This window comes from Lynx rufus, unplaced genomic scaffold (assembly GCF_022079265.1).
Source record: "Lynx rufus isolate CCGP_SWC_20201006 ecotype Redwood Valley unplaced genomic scaffold, mLynRuf1.p SCAF_8, whole genome shotgun sequence".
Classification (NCBI taxonomy): Eukaryota; Metazoa; Chordata; class Mammalia; order Carnivora; family Felidae; genus Lynx; species Lynx rufus.
The window spans coordinates 75,518,683-75,540,336 of record NW_025814896.1 but is presented as its reverse complement, the minus strand read 5'-3'; positions in this window follow the sequence as shown (position 1 = coordinate 75,540,336).

Below are 21,654 nucleotides of genomic sequence, written 5' to 3'. Positions count from 1 at the left end.
CCCTTCTGTTAAGGGTATTATGCTAAGTGAAATAAGCCAGTCAGAGAAAGATATCGTATGTTTTCACTCATATGGGGAACTTGAGAAACTTAACAGAAGACCATGGGGGAAAAATAGTTATAAACAGAGAGAGAAGGAGGCAAACCATAAGAGACTCTTAAATACAGAGAACAAACTGAGGGTTGATGGGGGGGGGGTGGTGGACAGAAGGGAAAACGGGTGATGGGCATAGAGGAGGGCACTTGTTGGGATGAGCACTGGGTGTTGTATGTAAGCACTGAATCATGGGAATCTACCCCCCAAAACCAAGAGCACACTGTACACACTGTATGTTAGCCAATTTGACAATAAATTATATTTTTTAAAAAATGCCTTCTATTAAAATACATAGAGTGGTTTGGGAGCACCTGGGTGGCTCAGTCAGGTGAGCATCTGATTCATGGCTCAGGTCATGATCCAGCGGTCATGGGATTGAGCCCCACATCGGGCTCTGTGCTGACAGCTCAGAGCCTGGAACCTACACTTCAGATTCTGTGTCTCCCTCTTTTTCTCCCCCTCCCCAGCTCACACTCTGTCTCTCAAAAATAAACATTTTTTAAAAAATTGTTTAAAAAGAATGAATAGCAAGAAGTTAATGTGAGTCCCTCTTTGCAAGAACACTTGCATCCCTAGTTATATCCATGGTGTGAGGTACATAGCAATGTTTCAATAAATGTTGAAAGGAAGAAAAGACTTTTAAAATGGGAGAATGAGAGAGTGGGAAGTAGGAAGCAAAAAGAGAAGAAAAAAAGGAGGAAAGAAGAAAGAGGAGGAGGGAGGGAATAAAACAAGGAAAAACAGGAGGGAGGGAGAGAAAGAAGAGGCAAGGAAGTAAAACAAAAGGAAAATTTCATTCAGGGGACTTAATCATTCTAGCAAAATACATTAACTTCATAAAGGGATGAATTCTGAAAACTAAAAGATCTAAACCAAGCTTCATTCTACATATAAAATCATGATTAAAATCAGATTATTTTTCTCAAGTCTAAAGTTTCCATGATAAACATAGATGTTGACAGTTTAGCCCTTAGGGAAATTCAGGAAGCCAGGAGTTGCTCACTCAGCTGTGACACCATTGACAAAGATCTAAAAAGACTAGAACACTTGGTGAAGGAAAAAAAAAAATCACTGGATTCATGAACACTTTGATTTGATCAACAGTATTTTTTTGATATGCAGAGACCACATGTCAGAAAGATGGACAAGATCAGCTCCCAAGAGGCTAAAGACATCAGCTCTGAAACCTTCCGGCCACTTCACCTTGGCCTGCCTTGGCTGCTTGTTAGCAATCCCTGAGGCATATATATGCATTGATGTTGATAGAAGCATAATTCATACAGTGTATATGGTAGGGAAAATATCAAACTGAATCACTTCCTCTTCACTTCAGGTTGCTGTATCAGCAGCAAAAGCCTTCTTCAGCTGCCTGAAGTTTGAAAGAGTAATTTTAGTTTTGTTTGTGTTTCTAATGAGCTTGGGGCTTTTGAGAAGAAAGTTAAAAGCATTTGAGTAAATGTTCCTAAATCTTATTGTCATCCTAAAATTCAATACATTGGGAAATCTGAGTTGTACAACATGTCAACTTGAGAGGAGCTAAATTTACAGTTCTCTACTCAGTCAGTACATTTCTTTTACAAGTCTACAGTATCAAGCTCATTAACCTGTAGACAGTTTTAAAGCCTTCTGCAAAAAACTAATTTACATATTGAATGGGTTAGGTACTGAATGCCCTGATCTTGTACATGTGTCCATTGTCTGAAATTTATTTTAGAAAAGGAAAGTGTTTTATTCAGTCTTCTCTAAAAATAGATTTTAAGCAGGTGATTCTTATCTCTATGTTTCAATCCTATTTAACATGGGAAGCAATTTAACTCTAGTATTTAACAGCATAGCCTTATACTTGGAGAGCCTACATTTGAATCCCAAATTTGCCACTCACTAAGATGAATAATGTTGGTCTAAGTTACTATGCATTTCTGTACTTTAATTGTCTCAACAGTAAAATGGAAATAGTAATACTATCTATATAACTTAAAACATCATTGGGAACATTAAATGAGTTAACCCATGGAAACTTTTCTAACAGTTCCTGGCACATAGTAAGCACTCGATAAAATGCACTCATGTAAAATAATAACACTTATCACTATTATTAATACTCAATATCATTTTTGCCAGTCCTCAGTTGCTAATATCCCTATCTTCCCATACTCTAAGTTATGTTTGCTTCCAAACTTTCCTGACTCTCCCTCAGCTCTATCCTAATTTATTATTTCCAGAATTTTTACATTTTAATGCAGTACACATACATATACCTCCTCTCTCTTAATCTCTCTCTTACACACACATACACACACACACATACACCTTTCCAAAAAACAGTATTTGCAACTTAGGCATAAAATTAAATTGGTATGCTCTATTTTCTTCTATGCTCTTCTATTTTATTTAAAAAGAAGTGTTAGGGGCCTCTCGGTAGATCAGTTGGTTGAGGGTCCAACTCTTGATTTCGTCTCAGGTCATGATCCCAGGGTCATAGGATGGAGCCCCAATGTGGTCTCCATGCTGAGCGTGCAGTCTACTGAAGATTTTAGGATTCTCTCTCTCTCTCTCTCTCTCTCTGCTCCTCTTCCCTTCTCTATCTCCATCTCTCCCACTCTCATAAAAAAAAATAAAAAGAAATGTTAATCATGATCCATTAAATTGATATCATAGCCTAGAACTAGACCGTGGCCCATGATTTGAAAAACAATTTTCTAGAGGACAGATGCTAAAGAGAAAACAGCCATATTGTTAAAAGATGATGCTATTTGGGATGAGCACTGGGTGTTGTATGGAAACCAATTTGTCAATAAATTTCATATATAAAAATAAATAAATAAATAAATAAAATAAATTTCTGTATATAGAAAGGTAAAAAAAAAAAAAAAAAAAGATGATGCTAAATAATAAGTTAGCCCTAGGAGAACAGATCTGCCTGTTATCAGAGGCCTAAAATGACTTAACCTAAGAGTGATGGGTAGGTAAGACAGAGATTGCACTGAAACAAATTCATTTCTATTCCTTAAATCCATGTTAAATGTGTCCCATTCCTGAATCTGATAAGTTCCTCTATCAACAACTATGTCTGTTCATGATTCTAAACAGGACATTAAAATAAGAGATGCATACACGTCTGTGAACAATCCACTAATAATTTAAAATAAGCACATAATTTGTATGGTGTCTAGTCTTAGAAAAGGCTGACCTAAAATCACTTAAAAAAAGAATTGACAATGCCAGAAGGGACTCCATTAATGGTCTTGTGACTGAAAGCTGATGACTTGTTATTGATGGAGTTTTCTGAATATTCTGCTAAAACAGTACTAAATAATACTGTATCTACAGAATAAAATTAGACAATCGCTTAATCAATTCTATTTAGAAAGATAATATATTATTTGCTTCCATGACAGTTAAAAAAATGACTTATTTTTTTGAGGGCACGTGTTTAAACTTTAATTGCAATATGTCACTACCAAAACATCCAACAATGTCCTTTCTTTCCTGAGGATTCTTTTTTTTTTTTTTTTTTTAAGTCTTGGTCCCTTGGTGGTTGGGGGACAGATAACTTGAGAATTACAAAGATGCTGCTTACCTGTGTATATTCAGACAAATGTTAGGCAAATGGTTTAATGGAAAAAAAAAAAACATACACACTTTATATATATATATATATATATATATATAAAACATACACACACACTTAAGATACTGAAGGAATTATGTGGTAATGAACACCAAGTAATTTTTCAGCAGTGTAAAGTCCTAAGTGTATATAAACTATTTTTTTAAATGACGTTGAAGATATTAATAGCATAATTTTATTGATCAAATTCTAGGTTAGTGGACCTATATTATTGGGCCCAATCTCTTTTAAAAAAAGGATTTCTAATTTTGCTACCAGTATATGCTAACAACTTATTTTTGCTCAAAGAACCTCTTTGGCAGCCTAGAAAAGTCTAGGGACCCCATGTCAGGATAATGATACTAACTATATAAAATCAAAAATGGGATTAAAAAGTAAGCCAATTAGGGGTGCCTGGGTAGCTCAGTCAGTTAAGCATCCAACTCTTGATTTCTGCTCAGGTCATGATTTCATGGTTCGATTTGTGAGATTGTGCCCAATGTTAGGCTCTGCACTGACAACACGGAGCCTGCTTGGGGTTCTCTTTCTCCCTGTCTCTCTGTCCCCTCCCCTACTCATGTACTCTCTCTCTCCCAAAATAAACTTTAAAAAAGTAAGCCAATTATATTAAAATACTGAACTATTTATGGGGCCCTTGAAGGTCTCTGAAACCCAGGTTTAAAATTACACATACATACATTGATTTTCCTACTCTGTTCAAACACTTCCTTGAAGATGTAAATGAAAGAATTTACTCTTCAATAAAGCAGATGCCTCTACTAAAATTTAAGGTAACCAAAATTGTGTTGTTATTCTTTTTTTTTTTTGATGTTGGTGTAATATACTCAAATTTGAAGGTAAAAATCACATTTCAGCAGACTGCATTCCAGTAGTAACACCATAAAACTGCTTATGTTATTCGGATAAATCTACTTACTATGTCAGTACAAAATGATATTTAAATATTCATCCTTTATATTTTTACTATCAATAAGCTATAGTCTTCAGAATATTTCATTAATAAAATATTTGAATCAGTTCAAAAAAGAAAGAAGGAGAGAGAGGGAAGGAAGCAAGGGAAGGAGGAAGGAAGCTGCAAGCCAGACATCTGCCCAGGCACCAAAAAGTGAGAGGATGCAGGCTTAGACTGAGCCATGACTAAGAAACAACTAGAACTGCAATTGGAAATATACCTGAACTCAGTTGAAATGAATGCTACTATTATAAGTGTTATCGCCTAATAACTCAGATGAATCCAGGAAATTTCAAGGCTTCTAAATTAATCTTCTGGTTTTCTATGTTCAACAAGCTTTTTTTCCTCCTTCAGGGTATTTTTATTTTATCTGTATATTATATTTATCTTTCATTGCTAGAAAATTATATAACACTATGATTTATATATTAACGTCATCTTGTTTCTGAAATACCACACACAAATGTTGCTCAAATAAGGTTCTCTCTACTACTGATGAATCTTTCCTACAGTCTTGCTAACTTGTTGGAAATAGATGAATGAGAAAGAGTTCTGAATGATGAAGACTGGAATTGAAATAAACAGAAGCAGATATTAAAACATAAAAAACAATAAAAATTTAAAACATTATCCAATTGCAGCTTCCAGTCACCGTATGTAGCAATCCAACCCATTCATTTCCATGAATCCTAAGGGAAGTTATATAATCTGCAAGCGCAGATTCATTTCAAAATGAGAAAAAAAAAATCAGCCAAACAATTCTCTCTACTTTCATATTTACAGTCAATTACATGAAATATTCAAGCAGGAAATTACCCCAGAATCTAAATCATCCATAAATAATTCAAATTGTCATCTTTTGGCAGATTCTCTGAAAGCACTGTTTTTATTTGTGAAACAATTGAGAAGTTTAATATAGGAGAACATATGTACATGGAGAATACACCCATCGTGTTTTACAATAAAGCCTGTAATGCTCCCATGTTCCTAAATGATGTTCCTGAAGTACAGATTCAGAAATTGACATTCTATTTAGAGCTAGTTACTATCAGGTCAGAGGGGATGCCTTACTTAGCATAAAGACATTTAACAGAGTTTCAAATGTTAAATGGTATTTACAGTAACAATTTTATGATACAGTTTAAAAAAAGAAAGTAGTTTATTTTGAACGTTAGGCTAATTGATTAATGTCCACTTATGAAAGTGACTCATTTAGTGCCTAATACCCATCTGTCACTCTATTTGGTGCTTTACAAGAAAAAGGTAAGGTAAAATAGAGTCCTTACCACAAAGAAGCCCCATTATACTTAGGGAAAGACATATGCAAATTAAAAAAAATGAGTTTTGCATAAAACCACATGATCTGTAACAGCTTGCATTATAAATTATATTACAATTAAATGTCACATTTCAAAAAATTCACCATATCTTTCCCTAAATTTGCGTTTACTTGCGTTGTAATAAAACCTTACATTTGATATTTTTTCAATCATTTTTGACTATCACTTAAGGTAGAATAAAGAATAGGAAGATAAGCTCAGTTGTCCTCATGTCAAATATTTGTCATAGCTTAAATCAACTATCTACACAGCTATGAGGTTTTAGCTGAAAGGAATATACACATCCTGGTGAATGAAACTTCCTCATGCCATACTTCGTTATGGTTAATGAGACCAAAAATCATGGAAAGGCTGGTTTCACAACCACTGAGAGGTATACAAAATTAAGCCTTATAATTTCATAATGATGAATTTATCTATTAAATATTGACTGAAAGTAAACTATGGGCTGGCATGTATCCTAACACTTGAGATACAAAGATGAATTAAAATACACAGGACACAATGAAAGATACAAATGTATGCCTTAGTAAAAATAATTACCATAGTAAATATATTCTAATATTTTAGATATTGTTGGAGTCACAGGAAAGTACAACTAACCCTTTTGGGGTGAAGTGGGGACAGGAAAATGAAGGAGATTTCATTGAGGTGATAACATTTGAGGTAGGTTCTAAAGTATAATTTAGAAACTGCATTCTGGGATAAGTTGAAAAGTATAACTAAAGACACAGAGTAGAAATGGCATGATAGGACATCAAGTTTCATCTCCAATATGTAAAGAGCCTAGAAGTCATCACTCCCACCCTTACAACAGAAAAATCTAGAGAACTGAAATTCAGTGACTTTTCTTGCACACATCAGATCTGAGGTCTCAGGGCAAACTTCCACCCCCCGATCCAGGGAGATAGGAACACCCAGAATCAGAGCTGAGATGTGCTTCTCTGAGGAAAAGGGCACTGGAACCAGAATTTGGTAAGAACACTTAAATGGTGATTTTGATGAACCATTGGAAGCTGAGTATAAATTAGCTCTGGAATAACAATATTGGTGTTGCAATCTTAGGAGGGCCTCACACGTTTGTGGCCTTTACCTCCAGGAATCTTACTAGGTTTTCACAGTGAAAATGCAAGAAAGATTCTATTGTGGCTCTGGCAGGAGAGAGGAAAAGAAAGTATTTATGAAGTAAGACCAGAACTTCTTTTATAGCAAAGCCCTACTCTCTGAATGAAAAGATTCAACAGATCTTTATTTCAGCTGGGAAAAAGGAATTCCTCCCAATCCAGCCCCCTCTTGCCTTTGTCTCAGCTAAAGGGGAAAAAAATGATCAACTGAGGTCAGAGTTTCAAGGAAATAGAATGGTTTATAAACCAACAGAATGTTGCTGCCATGGAAAGGAATAGGGATTCATGGGGTAAAAGGAAGCTATTCCCCTTGAGAAACACTTATGAAGGCCACAGCCTCATGGTCCCACTCAATCCCTGAGATATAATGAGAAGAATTGTAGAACATTTCCCATCCCCACCACCTTATCACTACAGCATCAAAGATCCAGTATGACAGTAGTGGATTACAGCTGAAAGAAGACAAAAGTACAGAATCTCGCTGAGGAGGAATACTTAGGAAAGTCCAAAGTCAAGAGGATATAGAAACAAGGCCACAAGAAAAACCAAAGCCTCTAGCACCTACAAACATTCAATACAGCCCAATTCCCAGATCAACATAAACCCTCACACTAAAGGCCCATTTACTCAGCTACCATTATTTGATACAACATGTTTAAGTTCCAACAAAAATAATTACAAAGCATGCCAAAAGGCACAAAGAAAGTCTAAATAAACTAAACAATCTCCAGAACTAGAACCAGAAATGACTTAGATGTTGAGATTATCAGAAAGAAATTTTAAAATAAGTTTAATTAAACTATTCAGGGTTCAAATAGGACAAGTGGACAAAACTCAAGAACAGATGGGTATGGTAAGCAAACAGATGGAAACTCTAAAAATCAAAAGGAAATGCTAGAAATAAAAACACTGTAACAAATATAAAAAGTGCTTTTGATATAAATATATATCAAATATATCAAATATAAAAAGGGCTCATCAGTATACATGACAGGAACAAAGAATCAGTTATCTTAAAGTCAGGTCAACAGAAACTTCCCAAATTAAAATAGAAAGAGAAAAAAAAAAAAAGAACTAAGTATCCAAGAACTCTGAGATACTATTAAAGGTATAACATATACATAATTGGAATGCCAGAAGGAGAATAAAGAGAGAACGTAGCAGAAAATATATATAACATAATAACCCAGAATTTTCCAAAATTAAAAACAGATGCCAAGCCAAAGATCAAGAAGCTCAAAGAATACAAAGTAGAATTTTTTAAAAAAGTCACTTGGGCATATCATATTCAAAGTACAAAAAAAAAAAAAAAAAAAACAGAGAAAACAGAAAATCATGAAAGATACAGGGGCAGAGAACTTTATCAAGGAACAAGGATAACAATGACAGTGAATATCTCAGCAGCAGCAATAAGCAAGAGCTTTGAAAGAAAAAAAATGCCCACCGACTCAGAATTATATACCCAGTGATATTATCCTTCAAAAATGAAGACGTCAAGACTTTCCCAAACACAAACTGAAGTAACTTATTAATAGCAGTCTTGCACTGCAAGAAATGTTAAAAGAACTTCCTCAAACAGAAGAAAAATAATAAATCAGAAAGTTGGATCTTCATAATGAAATGAGTTAAAATAAAACCTTATATTTTTGTTATTTGTAATTGACTTAAAAGATAATTGTTTGTACAAAACACTAACAGTACTAATGTTTTGGGTGATGAAAGCATATGGATATATGAAATGAATTATAGCAAGGTCACAGGAACAGAAAAGAGGAACTGGGAATACTCTACTATAAGGTTTCTACACTACATGTAAAATGGTGCATTGTTAATTTTTGTAACCTTTTTTTGTTTTAATTTTTTTAAGTTTATTTATTTATTTTGAAAGAGAGAGATAAAGACAGCACAGGAGTGCAAGCAGGGAGAGGGGCTAAGAGAGAAGAGGGAGAATTCTCCGTGTCCCATGTGCTATCTGTAGCAAAGCCCAACACAGGGGATTCAAACTCATGAACCATGAGTTCATAACCTGAGCTGAAATCAAGGGTTGGTGGCCTAACAGAGTGAGCCAGCCAGGTGCCCTGGTACAGTGTTATTTGAAAGTAGACTTAGGTTATAGTTAAAATTATAAAAGTGAAGCCACAAAATATTTTGAAAAAGAACTGTCATGAATGTACTTCTCAACAAAATATTAGCAAATCAAATCCAACAATGTATAAAAGATAATTATACACCACAACTGCATGAGATTTATTCCAGGTAGGTAAAACTGGTTTGACATTTGGAAATCAATGTAGTCTACCACGCTAACAAGCTAAAATAAGAAATAATAATTTATCAACAGATTCAGAAAAATGCATTTGACAAAATCTAACATCATTCATGATAAAAATTCTATGTAAACTAGGAATAAAGGAAAACGTCCTCCACTTGATATTTAAAAAAATCTATGAAAAAAAAAACAAAAAACATACATCTTCCATCATATTTAGTGGTAGGAAACCAGATGTTGTCCCCCTAAGACTGGGAGTAAGGCAAGAGTGTCCCTTATCATCACACTTATTCTTCCCATTGTACTAGAAGTCCTAACCCATGCAAAAAGGAAAACAAACCAAAAAAGGAAATATGTATATTTAGAAGAAAGAAATAAAATTATCTTTTCACACAGATGATATATCTATGTAGAAAATCCCAAAGAATCATTAATAACAAAAATTCTTGGAACTAATAAGCAAATATAGCAGGGTTGCCAAGTACAAGGTTAACATATAAAAGCCAACTGTGTTCCCATATACTAGCAGTGAATAATTAAAATCAGACATTAAGAAGTATCATTTATATTAGAACCAAAAAAGCATTAAATACTTAGGTATAAAACAAACTATGTATATGACATAGAGAAGGAAAACTACAAAACTCTAATGACAGAAATCAAAGAAGATCTAAATACATGGACAGATATTCCATGTTCATGAAAAGGGAGACTCAATATTGTTAAATGTCATCTTCTCCCCCCTTTAATCTGTAAATATTTCAATGCAATCTGAATCAAAAGTTTAATAAATAACTTTGTAGATATTGACAATCTAATTCTAAAGTTTGTATGAAAAGGCAAAAGACCTAGATAAATGAACAATATTGAAGAAAAATAAAGTCAGAGGACTGACACCATCTGACTTCAATATTTACTATAAACTTACAATAATCAAGACTGTGTGGTATCGACAAAAAAACATTCAATAAAGCAATGGAGCAGAACAGAGAGGCCATAACAGACGCATATAAATATGGGCAACAGATCTTTGACAAAGAAGCACAGGCTATTTAAAGGAGAAAGGACAGTCTTCAATCAATGGTGCTCAATTAGATATCCACATACAAAAAGAATCATCAAGACATTGATCTGAAACTTCTCACAAAAATTAACTCAAAAATATATCACAGACTTAAATGTAACAGATGAAATAAAACTTCTAGAAGATAACATGGGAGAAAATCTAAGTGAGCTTTGTTTTAAAATTAATTTTTATATACAACTTTAAAGACATGATCCATGGGGGGTGGGGATGATAAGTTGGACTTCATTAAAATTAGAACCCTCTCTTCTGCAAAGGACAACTGTTAAGAGAATGAAAAGACAAGTCTCACCTGTGAAAAATATATCTGCAAAACAGATCTGGTAAAGGACTTGCTTGTATCCAAAATATTCAAAGACTTAAAATATACCAGTAAGAAAACAATCAATTCAATTAAAAAGTGGGAAAAAGGGACACCTGGGTGGCTCAGTCATTTGAGCATCCAACTCTTGGTTTTGGCTCAGATCATGATCACAAGGAGTTCTAGGTCTGTCAGGCTCTATGCTGACAGTTCAGAGCCTGGAGCCTATTTCGGATTCTGTGCCCCCATCTCTCTCTGCCCCTCCCCCACTCACACTCTGTCTCTCAAAAATAAAAATGAACATTAAAAATTAAAAAAAAAAACTGTAAGTAACCAAGTTGTTGTGCAATAAGGGAATGGATAAACAAACCACAACACATCCATATACTGCTTGAAAAGAAATATGTTATCAAGTCACAATAAGACATAGAGAAAACTTAAACGCATATTGCTAACTGAAAGAAGCCAGTCTGAAAAGCCTACACATTATATTATATTCCAGAAAAGGCAAAACTCTGAAGACAGTAAAAAGACTAGTGGTTGCCAGGAGTTCATGTGTGGTAGGGAAAGACAGGGGATGGTGGAGGAGAAAAGGGAAGGTAGAGCTCAAGGGATCTTTAGGCAAGTGAAACTACTCTGTAAGGTACTAAATTGGTTGCTACATAATATTCTGTATTTGTCAAAACTCATAGAATGTACAACCAAAAGAGTGAACCCTAATGTAAACTATAGACTTTAGTCAATAGTAATGTATCAATCTTGGCTAAGCATTTGTTACAAACAAACCCCAGGATATTAATAGCAGGAGAAATGATGGGGGGTGGGGGGCAGGGAGAGGAAGTACATGGACACTCTACTTTCTTCTCAATCATTCTACAAACCTAAAACTACCCATTATTTAAAGTCTATTTATAAAATCTATTCATACACTAAAGAGAGTGAGATAAAATTGAACCATGTAAAATGCTCAATTCAAACCAGAGAGGACAGAAAAAGAGGAGAGGAAGAAGCAAAAACAAATCCAATGCATAGAAAACAGTTACACACATGGTAGATAATAATATAGTTATATCAACAATCACTTTATATATGAATGTTCTAAACACACCAATTAAAAGACAGATATTGTCAGAGTAGATCAAAAGCAAAACCAAGACGAAATGCATGTAGTCTATAAGAAATATGCTTAAAAATAAAGACTCAGGTGGTCAAAAAGTACAGGGATAGAGAAAACTATACTATGCTAACTCTAATAAAAAAAATGAACTAGAGTAATTGTATTAATTTCAGACAAAGCAAAGATAAATAGAGGCCTTACATAATGATAAAGGGGTCAATAAGACAACAATCCTAGGGGCGCCTGAGTGGCTCAGATTGGTTAAGCATCTGACTTCAGCTTAGGTCAGGATCTCTCGGTCTATTCCATGGGTTGGAGCCACATCAGGCTCTGTGCCGACAGCTCAGCGCCTGGAGCCTCCTTTGGATTCTGTATCTTCCTCTCTCTCTGCCCCTTGCCCACTCAAGCTCTGTCTCTCCCTCTCAAAAATAAACATTCAAAAAAAAAATTTTTAAAGACTTAACAATCCTAAACATGTATGCACCTTACAAAAGAGGGTCAAAATACATGAAGCAAAAACTGATAAAACTGCAAGGATACACAGATGAATCTACTGTTATAGTTGGAGGCTTTAACATATCTTTGTTATTGATAGATGAAGTAGGCAGAAAATCAGTAAAAATATACATGATGTGAATATTATTATTAATCAACTTGATCTAGTTGACATTTATAGAATACTCCATCCAACAAGAGAATACACATTGTTTTTAAGCTCACATGGAATGTTCACCAAGATAGACCATATTCTGGGCCACAGAATACACCTTAGCAAATTTTAAGTACGCCTTAGCAAACACCAAGTATGTTTTCAGAACTCAGTGGAATTAAACTATAAATCAATATCAGAAAGGTAGCTGGAAATGGTCAAATATTTGGAATCTAAACAACACACATCTAAATAACCAAACTAAAAACAAAGCAGACAACAAACTTCTAAATAATCAAAGTAGAAATTCCAAGAGAAAAAAATGGCATGACACATGCACTGTAACTTGCTGTGTGGGAAAGGTAAAAAGTATGACTTGAAAATGGACAGGGTTCTTAAGTCCTTCGAGATTATACTAAGAAGTTTAGTCTTTATTCTGTAAGTAAAACTGTACCATTAGTATCACTGAGATAATATATGCATTTCAGAACAGTCTCTACCAGAACACTAGACCAACCAAAGTCTATAAAAATAGGGAAGGCCAAATATTCTGAACTAAGACTGGGGCAGCAGGATCGGAAAGGAGAATGCCATATGATACCCAGGAGGTGAAAGGTGAAATGAACAGAACCTCTTACTTCACTATAGGTGAGAGGAAAAGAAAATGGAAAACGACTTTCAAGTACCTGGTTTGGGCAATTAGGTAGATGATGATACTATTTTTTGAGAAAGGAAGTGAAAACACTTGTTTGTAATATGTAGATTTTAGCTAACAGTTTAAGTGCAAATGGTTATTTTACTGAGCAGTTGGTAAACAACTTATTCTAATAGTAAAGATTCTTTCTAAAAGCCCTATTTTGAAACTCTCATTTCTATTATTTGATAAACTGCTAGAGAGTAAAACTATATGGTTAGAAGTGTGTTTTTTTTCTTTTTTCAAATATCTTTATTGAAATATAATCCACATACCATAACATTACCCTACTACTCAAGTTTACAATTCAATGATTTTTAGTACATTTACAGAGCTGAGCAACCATAGCTGCTATCTAATTTTAGAACCTTTCCATCAGCCCTGAAAGAAACCACAGACCCATTAACACTCACTTTCCACTCTTCTCTTCCCTAGCCTGAGGCAACCACTAATTTACTTTCAGTCTCTACTAGATTTGCCTGTTCTAGCCATTTCATACAAATGAAACTATATGACATATGATCTTTTGCGATTGGCTTCTTTCACCTAGTATATTTTCAAGGTTCATCCGATGTTATAGCATGCATCAGCATTTTATTCATTTTTATTGCCAAATAGTTTTTGATTGTATAGATATACCACATTTTGCTTATTCCTTAGTTGCCGGATATTTGGACTGTTTCCATTTTTTGCTATTATGAATAATATTGATATGAACATTCAACTACAAAATTTTGTGTGTATGTTTTCATTTATCTTGGGTATGTATCCAAGAGTGAAATAACCTAATTTAAAAATAGGCAAAGGATCTGAATAGAAGATATACAAGTGGGCAAAAGCACCTGAAAAGATGTTCAATATTATTAGTCATTACAGAAATACAATTCATAACTACAATGAGATACTTCTCTCACCTACAGTATCTATAATCTCTACATTGTCACTAATATTACTAAATTATGACAGAATTCTCTTCTGTAGGAATGCTCACTACAACAAGTTTATATCCCTTGAAACTATACTGAACAGCTATCTTAAGAAAACAATACTCCAGGCACCTGGATGGCTCAGTCAGTTAAGCATACAACTCTTGATTTCAGCTCAGGTCATGACTGCATGGTTCATGGGTTGAGCCCTGCATCAGGCTCCACAATGTGGAGGCTGCTTTGGATCCTCTCTCTCCCTTTCTCTCCCTTTCTCTCCCTTTCTCTCCCTTTCTCTCTCTCTCTCTTTCTCTCTCTCTCTCTCTCCCCCTCTCCCTCTCAAAATAAATAAACTTAAAGAGAAAAAAGAAAACAAATTCTGCAACACTGACTTTATTATAGCAAAAACATTTTTGTTCCTACCTATAAAAAAACTCAACACATAAAAACATGTCATTTTACTTTTTAACATTTTATGTTTATATAAATGAACAATGCCAAAGGTATCTTGTTTATATAAATTTGAAAATGTGCACCTATAGAAACAGAAAGAAATCTGATTCAAGTAGAACAATTAGATCATACAACTCACATGTGTTCATTTGTACTTGTGATGTTTATAGTGAATCTCCAAATATTAGGGGATCATCAAAACAACCCTTGAAACATAAAAAAAAAATGGGGTTGTGGATAAGAGAATATCTTAGCCTTCTTTATCCTCAACTTTAAATCATATAATCATATGACCAGAAAAAAAATACTTCTGAAGTTCACATAGAAAGATCATATGCTAGAAAACCAATGCCACTAGGCCTGAAATTAGTAATTCTCTATTATCATCTGTATTATTATGCTTCCTTTGCCTCTTCCTAGCTGAGAGACCTTGAGCAAGTCAATAATTTAACCTATCTGAATTTCAGCATTCTTATATGAAAAATGAGGGCACTGTGCTAAATTACCCATAAAATCACTATCTGTTCTAAATAATATAATTCCATCTATATTCTTATATTCAATTATTTGAACAATTATAAATGCATATGCACCAAAATAAAGAAAGACTTTTCTCTTTTAAAGGAGTGTTTTCCACAACCTTCGGAGGACTAGGTTTCTATTTTAGGTAACTCTTTTTGAAATAGGTAGTGGGAGGAGTGACCAGCAGAACAAATAAGAGCAAAGAGAATTCATATCATGCATTAGTACACTTGATTTTTATTATCATTATTATTTTATTTCACAAAGACCTGAAAATCCAGCCAGTGATAGAAGCTGTCCAATATCCTCGATTAGACATTAAATTAATTTATGGCTGATCATTTTTAAGGTCTGCACAGATGTCACAAGCTATCAGCTCACTCCCGATAAGCAGAATAGAATCTTCTTAATTTGTGCAAGCCACTGGAAAGCTGAAAGATGCCAATTAGGAAATCATCTCAATCTAGTAGCTGCATAATAAAGTAAAATATATGGCATCTAATGAGAGCATCAGTGAAGAATAAAGCCTCAAAAGATCTTAAAATGGAAAATATGCTTACTAAAATGAGGACTATTCTGTATGAATTTAAGCAAAGAACAACACAAGAAAATACAAAGTGACAAAAGAATTAAGTGGTTTAAGCCAAAGCTTAACAATTAACCCTGTGTCTGAGAAAGCAGAGCATTTTGTAAATGTTAGTCACCATTAATGTATCATGTCAAGTCACAGAAAAGCATTAAACTAATTCAAATCCTTGGCATTTGGCCTCCTTAATTGAACATTTCATTTATTCATATGCCAATTAGGTGGCTTTAACTACCTCTCTGGGTATTATTCATCCTTTAATAATGATACAAGAATAGTTGAGTAAGGCAGATTCCTATGCATAAAAATGAATATATATAGTGTGGTGTCTTTCATTAATGAAAGTCGGTAGCAGTGTTCATCACGAACGTAGGGTCCACAGTTAATGCTGATTTATGTTAAGCTCCATTTTGGTCAAGGATTCACCAACAGTCCCTAGAGTACCTACTCCTTTAGAGTAGAAATCATTTTTCATCCTCACACTAATGTTTTCAGCACCTAATATAGAGAAGCAATCCATGAATTGATACTGCTGAACACAACAGAGTCAGAACACAGAAGGTGAGCCCTGAGACAGAAAGACGCTTCTGTAAAAAGAGGTTCCCTCTCATGAATTTTTTAGGATAACTCCCAAATATGTCTATCTGCATGAAAACCTAATCCAAATATAAGCGAGGTTGCAAAATTATAGTCATTCACCATTGACTCCCCTTGGGGGACCCATATCAACATGTCTAGAATAGTTGTTCTTAACTAGGAAAACTTCTGCCCTCAGGGAACATTTGGTAAGGTACGGAGACATTTTTGGTTGTCTCGACTGCATAGAATGACACCAGGGATACTGCCAAACATCCTACGATGCACAGGACAACCTTTAACAACAAAGAATTCTCCAGCTCCAAATCAAAAGTGCCAAAGTTGAAAAAATCTACTCTAGAAGAACTGTATATAACAACAGGTCAAGGCAAGAAGAAAAGCCTGGCAGGTATGAGGCTGTGATTTTATAAGGGAGATCAGGAGAGGCCCAAGACATTTTCTGTAAAGTTGTCCTTTTTCCAGAAGTACAAGCAATATTAAGAGTATCGGAATGTACCTGAGAATGTGTGAATTCAGTAGAAGATAAAAGCAGGAGTCTTCAATAATAAATAGAAACAAATGATCTGTAAGACTCCCTCACAGTCTTGATAACTTAGGATCGAAGCCCTGAAATATTAACATAAACTCTTCTTGAAGTTTCCCCCTTAACAAAATAGACATTGGTGGTGATTGCTGAGAATGCAAGTTAGAAACACCACCTTGCCCCTGAAAGTCTGATAATTTTGCAAACTTTATTTACATGAAGTTTATGGAAGGTATATTTCTTACAAGGAATGGATAGACAAGCCTTCGAATCTTTGCCTCTTCTACTATCAAGACCTCATGTTTTGTTTTCTCTCTAGCTTCCCACTGATGAATTCTTGGAACCAACTTAAAAAATGTAATCTGAGTTTGGTCTCAGTGAATAAAACATATAAATAAAATTTTCATTCTTAACTGAAATGAACCCTCAAGTTACCAGGATTATGAATTTCCTCCACATATGTTACAAAACTGCTCAAAACTAAACTTTGTATTTACTTCAGTTTTAAACATATGCTTACCTTTTTCTGATTCAGAATAAGGGATGTAGTCACAAAAAATAAACACTGGAGGAGAGCCTGGGTGGCTCAGTCAGTTGAACACCTGACTTCAGCTCAGGTCATGATCTCACTGTTCATGGGTATGAGCCCTGCGTCAGGCTCTGTGTTGACAGCTCGCAGCTCAGAGCCTGGAATTTGCTTCAGATTCTCTGTCTCTGTCTCTGTCTCTCTGCCCCTCCCCTGCTAATGCTCTCCCCCAGCCCCCACAAGTATAAATAAACATTTTTTTTTTAATTCAACACTGGAAAATGGCAAGTCCTATCAATAAGACTAACATACAGCTGAATCTAGGATGTCCCATAAGCTGAGCCTATTTGTTTTATTTTTTTAACTTTTATTTATTTTTGAGAGAAAGAAAGAGACCATGAGCAGGAGAGGGACAGAGAAACAAAGAGATAACAGAATTGAAAGCAGGCTCCAGGCTCTGAGCTGTCAGCACAGAGCCTGATGCAGGGCTCAAACCCACAAAGGGTGAGATCATGACCTGAGCTGAAGTTAGATGCTTAACCAACTGAGCCACCCAGGGGCCACAGCTGAGCCTTAGTTCTTAAGAGGACTCACTTGCTCAATTTATTAACATAATACTTATGGGTACCCAGTAGCTTTTATTAGGGAATGATGAGTTATTGAGTTTCAAATCATGAAATGAAGTAGCTATTTAAACCTTGAAAATAGATAACAAAATAGTTTGGGAGACCTCCTCATGTACCTCACCAAAAAGTTTAGATTTTGAGCCTGAAGAATAAATGCTCTTATGAGACATTCAACCTAGGTAGCACGCCCAGGGCAGAAATAATCATGAACTTGGTGAATGTGAATTGAACTCAACAGGAAATAGAATAAATTGCTAGAATCACTAACCTGAGTGTCTTTAATTTTTTTTTCCTTTTCATATCCTGTTATAGCAATGGGCACAAGCAATGTAAGAATAGAAGTATCAGCTTCTGCTATTTGCCAAGAATTTGATCAGAAACAAACAGTGCTATGGCAAATCTTAAATAACTTTGAGTTATGAAAGAGAACTATTTGTTGTACCATCTACTAATGGCTGAAGAAATACAAGGATCTTTTTCTAATTCTACATCCAGACCTAGCACAGAAATAAAATGACCACAAAGCAACATGCAGCAAATTCTGATCAACTGGCAGCATCCACAGAAGTCATGCTGGGGTAAAAAGTGCCTGTAACACACATTTTTCACCTGAATTCTAACAACAGTGAAAGCCTTGCACATTGCCATCTTTAGAGCCCTCTCCAGTATATAGGTCAGCACATTCTGCGACCTCCAGCCAGCATCTTTATGCAACATCCCTTTCCTAACAGGTGATTCTCAGCTGCAAGCACTGTTTCAATCCTGTCAGCATTTCCACAGTCCAAAGCCAATACTCTCCATAAGCAGGACCAAGTAGTGGTTCTCTCCTACAACACCTCATGCCAGCTTGTTCAGTATAAACCATGAACATGCTATTTGAACGAGTCTACTTCTTTAAACAGAAAATTTTAACTGGACTTTTCAGAAGGAAGTAAGCCCCATCAGAAAATTCCTTCTGTTGGACTCTGTAGCAAAGGCTTTGGGATGTACTTACTAGTATACACAATACATCACAGAATGTTGCAAGAAATACAAACTGTGAATATTAAAATTAAATAGATAGGAGGTCACCTTGTACCAACCATCAAAAGTATCCTTTCCACATGTATTTCTAGCAATAGAAGTCATTGTATTGTCCACTAGGAGGCTCATGACAGAAAAAGGAGAACCAGCCTCCCACCAGTCTTTCCCTACATTAACACTTTCAAGTTGTCTTCACAGACATCCATTCCACTTCCTAAACAACTTTAAGATTCACTATTTTCTTCCATCTACTACTGCAGTAAGACTCAATGGTATCTCACACCTTCTTAACTCCTCTGATCCATTATCCACACAGTATCAAGTATAATCTTTTTAAAATTTTTATGTTTAAAATATTCAGCAAAGAGAATAATCTAATACTCAGATCTATTATCCATTTTGTACTGCCTGTTGAGATAGGGGGACAACAGGCAGATGAGGATAGGTAGGTAGACAGATGATGGGCCATACATACATACACGTACATAAAAAGATGGAAGGAGGGAGAGGAGGGAGAGGAGGGAGAGGAAGGAAGAAGGAAGATGCAGGGATAGAGGGAGGGAGATAGGGAGGCAGGGAGAAGATTGTTGTGAAATATTTCAGGCATAGAAATTTTATAATGAATATCCATGTAATAGTTTCTCAGATTAAGAAATAAAATCTTCAAGCAATTTAAGCCTGTATAGACTTTACCCCTATCCCTTTCCATTCTTTTTCCTCAGAGGTAACACTGTCTTGAATCTGGTATTCATCATTCCCCTGCATTTTCTTTATCTATGACTACTTGTGTATGTACAAATAAACATTTTTATTATTTCAATCTTTCTGTATTCATTAAGGCCTGTTTTGTGACATAATATGTGATCTATTATGGAGAATGTTCCATATGCACGTGAGAAAAACTGCTAGAACTGATAAATGAATTGAGTAAAGTCACATGATACAAAAACAATGTACAGGAATCTATTGCTTTTCTATACACCAATAATGAAGCAGCAGAAGGAGAAATTAAGAAACCAATGCCATTTACAATTACACCAAAAACCATAATATATCTAGCACTAAACTTAACGATAAAGGTGAAGGACCTGTACTCAGGAAACTATAAAATACTGATGAAAGAAATTGAAGATGACACAAAGAAATGGAAAACCATTCCATGCTCATGGATTGGAAAAACAAATATTTTTAAAATGTCTATACTACCCAAAGAAATCTACACATTTAATTCAATCACTATCAAAATACCACCAGAAATTATATATGCAATGGAATATTAGTCATCAATAAGAATGAAATCTTGCCATTGGCAATGATGTAAATGGAGCTAGAGTGTATTATATTAAGCAAAATAAGTGAGTTATAGAAAGACAGATACTATATGATTTCACTCATGTGGAATTTAACAAACAAAACAGATGAACGTATGGGAGGGGGAAACAGAGAGAAAGAGAGGGAAACAAACCATAAGAGACTCTAAATGATAGAGAACAAACTGAGGATTGATAGAGGGAGGTGGGTGGGAGATGGGCTAGATGCATGATGGGTATTAATGAGGGCACTTGTTATGATAAGCACTGGGTGTTGCATGTAAATGATGAATCACTGACTTCTACTCCTGAAACCAATATTGCACTGTACGTTAACTAGAATTAAAAAAAAAAAAATTTTTTTTAAATACCACCAGCATTTTTCACAGGGCTAAAACAAACATCCTAAAATTTGTATGGAACCACAAAAGACCCCAAATTACCAAAGCAAGCTAGAAAAAGAAAAGCAAAGCTGGAGGCATCACAACTCCAGACTTCAAGTTGTATTACAAAGCTGTAGTGATCAAAACAGTATGGTATTGGCACAAAAATTGACACATGGATGAATAGAACAGAATACAAAAGCCAGAAATGAACCCGCAACTACATGGTCAATTAATCTTCAATAGAGCAGGAAAGAATATCCAATGAGAAACAGAAAATCTCTAACAAATGGTATTGGGGAAACTGGACAGAAACACACAGAAGAATTAAATTGGACCACTTTCTTACATCAAACACAAAAATAAATTCAAAATCAATTAAAACTCTAAATGTGAGCCAGGAAAACATCAAAATCCTGCAGAAGAACACAGGCAGTAACTGCTTTGACATTGGCTGTAGCAACTTCTTTCTAGATATGTCTCCTGAGACAAGGGAAACAAAAGCAAAAATAAACTATTGGGATTTCATCAAAATAAAAAGCTTACCAAACTCAATACTCATCTAATTTAGAAATGAATAGACATTTTTCCAAAGAAAATCTGCAGATAGCAGGGCACCTGGGTGGCTCAGTTGGTTAAGCATCCAACTTCAGCTCAGGTCATGATCTCACAGTTCGTGAGTTCGAGCCCCACATTGGGATCTGTGCTGACAGCTCAAAGCCTGGACCCTGCTTCGATTCTGTGTCTCCCTCTCTCTCTACCCCTCCCCTGCTTGCACTCTGTCTCTCTCTCTCTCAAAAATAAATAAACATTATGGGGTGCCTGGGTGGCTTAGGCGGTTAAGCGTCTGACTTCAGTTAAGGCATGATCTTGCAGTTCATGGGTTTGAGCCCTGCGTCAGGCTCTATGCTGACAGCTCAGAACC